This window comes from Phodopus roborovskii, unplaced genomic scaffold, assembly GCF_943737965.1.
Source record: "Phodopus roborovskii unplaced genomic scaffold, PHOROB, whole genome shotgun sequence".
Taxonomy (NCBI): domain Eukaryota; kingdom Metazoa; phylum Chordata; class Mammalia; order Rodentia; family Cricetidae; genus Phodopus; species Phodopus roborovskii.
Window position 1 is genome coordinate 13,894,754 of NW_026126599.1, and position 8,278 is coordinate 13,903,031.

The window sequence follows — 8,278 nt, forward strand, 5'->3', positions numbered from 1 at the left end:
TACCATACTACTGGTCACTTGTCTGTTCTGTATTTGCCCCTAACATGAACTCCACTTACTGTTCAAGGTACTAGATGTGATCCTGACTCTGGTAACCAATACTAAGTCAGTTTCTCAAGCTCAAGTATGTTTCCCTTGGAATAGACTTAGAAGTCAGAAAATTAGTAATGGGTAATGGGGAGAAAATTCCAGGCATGGGATATCAAACACAGTGATATAAAGGGGGGGGGGAAGAGATATGAAAAGATATTAAATGATGTGGAAGTGAGAAGGCAGCATAGAAGGGTGAATACTAGGAGTATAACTAACATTAAAATGCTGCGTTGAAAAGCCATCTGCAAGCCAACTGTTGGAGAAGCTGCCTAAATATATACATATACATATGTAAAAAGAGTAGAAGGGGAGATATCCACTAACAGGTGGAAAATGGAAACAGAAGAATTTAAGAACCTGTGAACTTAAAACCTTGAAGGAATGTAAGAGACTCACTTCTCTGGTCCTTGGGTGGGTCCTTGGGCTTCAGGATAAATACTCCTGGATTATGTGGGGACTGCAGCTCCTTGATTGCCTTGTTGATGTCAAGATAATCAGTGTAATCCCTTGGCCCCACTGCCACATAGGTAGAATTTCGAAGATCACTCATTCTGATGGCATATGGATTCTCATGTCCTAAGTAGAGAAATACTAAATATAGATTAATGCTCACAGTGATCAGAGTGATCAACAGACCTTTTGGAGGGCACGAGCACACTGTGAAATGGCTCCTGGAGTCAGCAGGAAAGAAACTCTAGCGAAACAGGTTTACAAACATGGACTTTAAATGTTTAGAGGATAAAATTCCAACTGGTTGTCTTGCTACACATCATGAACACTGGAGATCTATAGAGCCTTCTAGCTCTAGATTAACCATTTAGTCATGTGTCCTCCTCATGTCAAGTGTTACCATGAAAAAGAGAATATGAACTTGTTGGTCCCTATAACTGCAATAATTTAACAATCCTTCAGAAGAGCTCTGGTCAGTATTGTCTGTACTGTGATTCCTGACAGATTTACAGAGACAGCTCAGTTCCCTTTGTTAAGTTCTGAAGCTGGCCTTCTCTAGTGTAGTGGACTGGGTTTCCTTATGCTTTCCTTCCCCTGTTTCCAGCAGACAACAAACAGGGGTGATCAACAGAATACAAGAAACACAGCCCCTGCAACGCTACATTTACAAGACAGAAGACCGCACACTGTCTTGTCTGTCACCATTTCCATGTATAATTCTTCCTTTGTTGTTTCATGCGTGTAATCACTTCCTTGGCAAAAAATTCTCAAATGTCCTGTTGTCAAAATAGCTTTCGCTTTTTACTGGAAGTCTCTTTCCTCCTTTCTCAATACTCACTGATGATAACTGGAAGCTCTTGCTTTTCCCTTCCTGGTAGCATAGATGCAATGCATTTGGGACAAAAACTACAGCAGCAATGTTTTTCAGCAGCCATAATCAGAGTCCAGGAAGCTAATATAGGACAGATGCAGTAACATGTACACATGTGGCAGGATAACGGAAAAAGGAACATGAGTACTGTATGTGTGTTTGTATTCAAAAGAAGCCTGTGCTGGTTGGAAACAGGCTGCAGTCATTTGGGAAGAAGGATTCTCAGTTGACAAATAGTCTCAATAATCTGCCCTGAAGGCAATTCTGTGATTCAATTTTTAAATAGTGATAATCTGTGAGCTGCAGGGTTTGGTGCCGGGAACACTTCATAGGGGCTCTGAGTGAATGAAGGAAAGACTGACACAGACATACTAAAATTTGGGAATTTTCTGACCTTCCATGACTCAGAACCTCAGGATGTTTATTAGGTATAGCACAGGGGTGGGGCTTAGTTATTCTCCCAGGAGGCCTCTGTAGGTGACCACTTTCAAGCTGCAAACACATCACAGGAGGAAGTTGCAGTTGCTAGTCTTGCACATCCTGGTCAATCTTTTATAACTACTCATAACAGACTCCCAAGGAGATCTGTGCATTTCTCTTGATCCTGTCCATAGAGGGAGTCAGCTCTGCGAAATATGTCATGTGTCCAAGTCTTTGAAATCCCCAACATTGTCATGGCCTTGTCAAGATACACACTCAGGACTTCCCTCATTCAGGGTTTCTTCTGCTCCCTACACAGATTGATGTTGGAGGGTCCATCCAATGTGGATGGTCATCCTTTGGGCTGATAGTCTTTGATGCTTTTTTGCTATAAGAAAGACTGAGCAAAGCAATGCAGACCACACAAGTGAACAATAATCTTCCATGGTGTCTGCCTCAGCTCCTGCCTCCAGGCAACACCTAGTTTGAGATCTTTCTGACTTTCTCAGCAGTGGACTGACTGTTAAGAGGAAAATGAAAGACGCTTTCTTCTCCAAGTTGATTTTGGTCATGGTGTTTTGTCACAGCAATATATATCCTATCTAAAACAGAGCCACCATGATTGACATGTTATAAGGAAACCTCGAGCCAGACATAGTGTGCAATGACTTTCTGTGTCTTGATGTTAAGATGATATTTTATAAAGTTAATAAACATATTAAAGTAAATTAAAATCGAACATAGTTCCTGTTTCTGCTCTCTCCCTGTGTATGTATTGGGTACAACTTGTATTTTTATATTGATCAGATATTGTTGCACGCAGAGATCTTACTGCATGTAACAATTTAGTGGCAGTCAGAGACTTTTTTGTATGGTCCACACCTCCAATTGGTATATCTATATTGCAATTTCTATACCTAAGTTTAGGTATCTTCCTGAGAGAGTAGGAATAAAGCTTATGAGAGTTGGAGAATCAGGATCCTGTGTTCAGTGTATGTGAGGAAAGTTGCAAACATGAATCTCAACAATATAATTGCCTAAATGAGTCTTAAAAAATGACGGCATCAGTTGAAATGCCATCATAGATGGGGTAAATCTCACAAGTACCCACACTTAGATGGAGAGCTAAAGACAGTCAGGGGCTGCTTAGAGGGAGAATCAGACTTCCCTAGGGATGAACCATCTCATCTTGAAACACACGCCCATATGAGCAACACTAAATATCCTCTTTCTCCCAGTCACAACACACACACACACACACACACACACACACACACACACACACACACAACAAAGCGATGAAAATGAGGTAAATACATTATTCATGTATGAAGTTCTCAAATGGATATAAATTTAAACAATTTACATCATATGCTTGGATGAGGGCAAGGCTCACTAAGAATTGTAAATATTGTTTAAATTGATGAAAGAACATTTCATGTCATGTTTACATTCATGAGTATTTAAGTTAAAGAAAATCAATGAAAACTTTAGCAGTTTGGAATTAGGATTGTTTTAAACCACTCAGTGTCTCTTAGGTTACTCAGATGCTTACCCAGGAGTGGGCCTGGTGATTCTTCCTCCATAGAAGAGAACCACAGTTGATAATCTTCCTCAGCATTCTGGAAAGCAGAAGAACCAAAAGTCATATTGTACTTTTCCCAGTACACAGTTGAAGTGCATGTTTTCTTTTCTCTTCTTTATCTCTAAAACTGAAATATATTGAGGAAGACGAGAATTCTAGTCTATGTATTAGGAGGCTGCTATTGGAAATTAGCAGTGGTGAGTTCCATGGTCCCTGCTCCCTATGAGAATATGCAGAGAAATGAAGTTCCTGCCTTCTCACTTCTGGTAGAACAGAATTGCTGATGCAACTTGTGTTTTTTCTGCCACATTTTTTTGTGACACTGGAAATAATAAATCGTTCCAGCCCATTGCCCCAAGCAAGAAAAGTGTCTATTTCATCTGTGTACTTATAGGCTTTGGAGAATTTTGAGCTGTGCCATGACATGTTCCTGTCCAGGCAACCTATTAGCGCAGTGCCACATGCCCACCATGTCTATGATGACTGAGCAAAGCTAAACTTAGCAGCCTTGGGACCTCAACAAACAAGGTACAGGAGCCAAGGTCTAGAAAAGCCTTGAGGAGACCAGACCATGAAGTCAGCATTTGACCTTCATTCAGAGAATCCCTGAAGTAGAAAACCCAGAAGTAGAAAACAAGATCCACAACAGGTTTACAGCCTAAAGCTCTGGGATCCATTTAAAACAAGCCAATGTAAATTATGTAGCATCTATTGAATTATTTTAGAATCCACATGAGATACCAAAAAAAAAAAACTACATTAAGTAGAGTTATGGCTTATTAAGAACTTGTTTACTTTTGACTCATGATGGAAAATAATGACCTTTAATTGTAGAGTGAGATCCCATTAATGATATTATGATAATAAATGTAGTTTTATGCATAGATGTGTACTCACACACAAACACACATACTAAAATTGAATGAATGAATAAATGACCTATATTCAGGGTTATTTTCCAAGTATGTTTCCCTTTTTACTAATAATTTCAGGTATCATCACTTAGATTCTTGGTACAAGTATTCAGAGGATATAGCTCTAGCGATATATTCTGGTTGAAATTATGTCTAACCTGTCATTCTATAATTGTTAATTTTAGACTTTGTCCTTAATATTAAATCAGTATCAAAAAAGTCTACATGACGAAAAGATATAAGAAAATGGAACCAAAATATATCTAGTGATTTATATTAGCAACTTTGTCATGTTCATTGGGTGTACACACACATATACAAATATTTCATTAGTGTTCATTTTCATATGCAATATGTTTATAATATGTGTATACACATACACATTTACATGCATTTTCATGTAAAACACACTGTTTATTGTAGCATAGTGGTACAAATTCACTCCACATGGTGATCACTGATATCAAATTTCACTGGAGAATACAAGAGGAAAGGCCATATATACACAAATGTAACTTGTCACCTGACTTCTGAAAGTTGGAGAAAGATTAAAATTTTTCATACATAGAGTATTATGTGTATGGTAGTGACGTTTTTATGCTTATGTAAATATTAATAGATTACAAAATGATATGGAATAAAGAGTTTTCAAGTCTCGTACAGGTATTCCCAGCAATGGTCGTAACTTTTTGATGATATCGTTCACTGTGTCCAGTCGTGCTGCATTAACAGTGAATGACTGTAGAAAACACAAAGAAAAATGTTACTGATTGTTAATGTTCATGAAACCGCTTAACTGATAGCTATTTATACAAACATTTTCTCCATCCATCATGTAACCAAAGCTCAGTTAGGTAATGGTAAAGTAATACACATATAAGGCTAGAAACATGAGTGTGAATGTCCTTTCCTGTATATAACCCAAGAACAGTAATAGGGACTTTAGTTTAATATTTATATCTTTAAGGATTCAGATAAGTCAAATTATAAGAGGTGTACTGGTGAACTGAATTATGGGGGCATGGTAAACAAACTTGCTTTCCCAAAGCCATGTAACAAAAAATAGAGTGTCAGAATATACATGGTAGGAAGAGAGAAGCAATTGTGGCACACACATACACAAGCATACATGAATACATGCACACAAGTACACATATAAAGGTTGAACAGTGAGAATATATTTTTAAAAGAGACACAGCCTCTGATCTGGAGCTGAGCTGCTTTCTCAATGGGAGGACAGTCATTTGAAGAGACGGGGAAACATTTCCTTGTTTTCACACAATGTGCTTATGAAACTGATTCATTTCATTACATACCATGTATTCATTTCTCATAAACTCATGAACTTCCACAGAATTTAAAACAGCAATACTACGCAGTGAGGATTTCTCTGCACCTGGCTTCATAGTTAGTTTGGTTGGCCCTGGAATCTATTGAGATGATGAATGTGTGAATCCAGAATGAAAATTTCAGCCATTAAAGTTCTATGGTAGGAAGTATCTACTAAACTTTATGATTAAAAACTGTCCACAGAAAGACAAAGATATGTCCTGAACATTGCAATTCTCAGTGAACAAGCAAGCTAACTATGCTTACAGACTTTGAATGCAGGTGGATCTGCACTTGCAGATGTATCCTCTGGAAAACAGCTCTTAGAGAAGAAAAACAGCAGAATCAACCCTCTCTATAAACAGTGAACAATGTTAAAGGGAAATCCTTTAAGAAAGTAGTTAACTGACATTAATTTTGTGACAATGAACATGCTGCACACCACAGGCTAAAAAATAAAACTTCTACACCGAAGAATCAACTTCTATTGCAATTGTACAGGAGGGGTCCATACACACTGAAATATTAGGTTATTGTTATTACTTTGGTTATTATTCAGAAATGAATGGCAAATCCCTAAGGCTGAAGACACTATATAGTTAAGTCATGCAACAGAAGTGAAATGAAGCTTTAATTGACTTAGAAATCCATGTTTAATGTCTAATTCCAATAATACTTAGGTTTTGGATACATGCTTCTGGATGACAATAGCAATCTTCAGTGTAATCAAGCTGTGGACTCTGTAATCCACAATAATGACTATCCTGGCAAGACAGGCCGCTGGTGCAACCATATCTAAATAAAATTGACTTCATAAGAGAACAAGGTGATTTTCTACACACACACACACAGACACACACACACACACAAATGACAAGCATAAAAGAATTTGCCACAATTGAAATCAAGCAGGCAGGAAAGTGTTTTTCTTCAGGATTGTCTGCTCACCCTGGCTTTCCCAGCTTTCTGTTACAAACTCAGGTGAGAGCCTTCTCGCTATTGGACAGGATACCCTTTCACTTTCCCATTTGTCTCCTTCATTGCTATGTTGTCTAGTTTAGAGAGCTTGCATTGAAGTAAGTGCATAGATTGTTTTACATATTTTGTTCACCATAAATATAATAGTTATAACATCACACTTTAAAAATTTACAACCTCAATTCATTGCATTTGTATACAAAAATCAAGAACAAACCATTCCCTTTATAGTAACCATAGCTCTCAACTCAATAGCTACTGATGGTCTCAGAAAAACAATGACTTCCATATTACTGAATCTTATAGAACAGATAAATGCAAAACCTGACCCACCAGTGGTCTCTTCTTTGGAAATACAATAGTGCTGGTGTAATGGATGGCAAATGGAATTTGAATGGGAAATTGAATTGCATAATAGAGGTATACCTCTGTAGATGGGTGACCATCTATCATGTGAATGCCTGTGTTTATTTTTAACACTACTCACACACTTCACACACAAAGTACAGGCACACAAAAAATCCCCCAACAAAATCAAATGTTACTTTTAAGTTTGCAGATGAAATTTATAAAATATAATTATAAAATATAATTTTCTTATGCTTGAAAGATGAATAAGCAAGTAAGATAAGAGAGCCACTCTGCACTTAACAGATCACACACACATGCACACACACACTCACACACGAGTATTAACAAGAGGTTAGTAACATAGAGTACATGTCATTCTTGTTGTTTTTAAACTTCTATATATGCATATAACTATGCTCACATAAATTTAAAAGTAAATATTATTTAAAAGATGGAAGGAACATATAATTGGTACCTATAGGAGCAATGACAAGTGATATAAACTCGTAATTACAATGAGAAATATCTGCAAGGGTCTTTTATTGCTACACTTCTGTCAGTTTGAGTCACCAGACACAACATTGTTAAGCATAGTGTACTTTAGCTAATATGGATCAGTCCTGTAACTGGAACTGGTTTTTATTGGCAAAGGCAAATTTGTATGCATGAAAATATTTTTCTGGTAGTACTACATAAATGTTGTCTCCTTCTTCTATGTCATCCTGTTCTCAGTTTTCAACTTTATCTTTAAATTTCCTCCTGTTTCCCTTCCCTTGCCCTTTCACTCCCTCAGTCAGTTGCACGCAATAAAATATTGGTCTTTTGTGTACATACAGTATTCCAGCTTGGGATGTCCTCCGTGAGAATCTCAAGCGTGATACTCTTTCCACTGTCTTTCTGCTTATGTTCATCAATGGACCTGGTCAAATTCAATAAAAACACACATAAAATGAAATTGTCCAGTTGCTTCTTTTCATGTTAGTAAATGATATTGTATCAAAATTTTAATTTTAAAGTTACTCAGTAAGAACTTTTGGAATACACTGCCCTTTCTAGGAGATCTCAATGTGCTCTAAACTGACAATTTGGAATCAGATTTTGTTCTGAAGACTTTAGTCCCACCATTAGAGGGATCATGATCATACTAAGTTCAAAGACAAGAAGCAATATTTCCTTTGAGTATGCATAGTAAAGCAACTTGTATTGATAATGAATTAATATTCTCTTCCAGAATATTGTTTGATCCAACATACAAGTTGGTGAATGGATGTATGAAAATGGCAGGTA

General features: G+C 37.2%; 1 long non-coding RNA gene across 1 annotated transcript; it reads right to left on the reverse strand.

Moving 5' to 3' along the window:
- Window positions 1-495: 495 nt before the first annotated feature.
- On the reverse strand, window positions 496-7,908 carry LOC127237269 (uncharacterized). Its single transcript, XR_007835834.1, has 4 exons — window positions 7,826-7,908; window positions 4,995-5,072; window positions 3,390-3,456; window positions 496-669 (listed from the first exon to the last, which is right to left on the reverse strand). It is a non-coding gene; the product is annotated as an uncharacterized LOC127237269 (long non-coding RNA).
- Window positions 7,909-8,278: the final 370 nt, after the last annotated feature.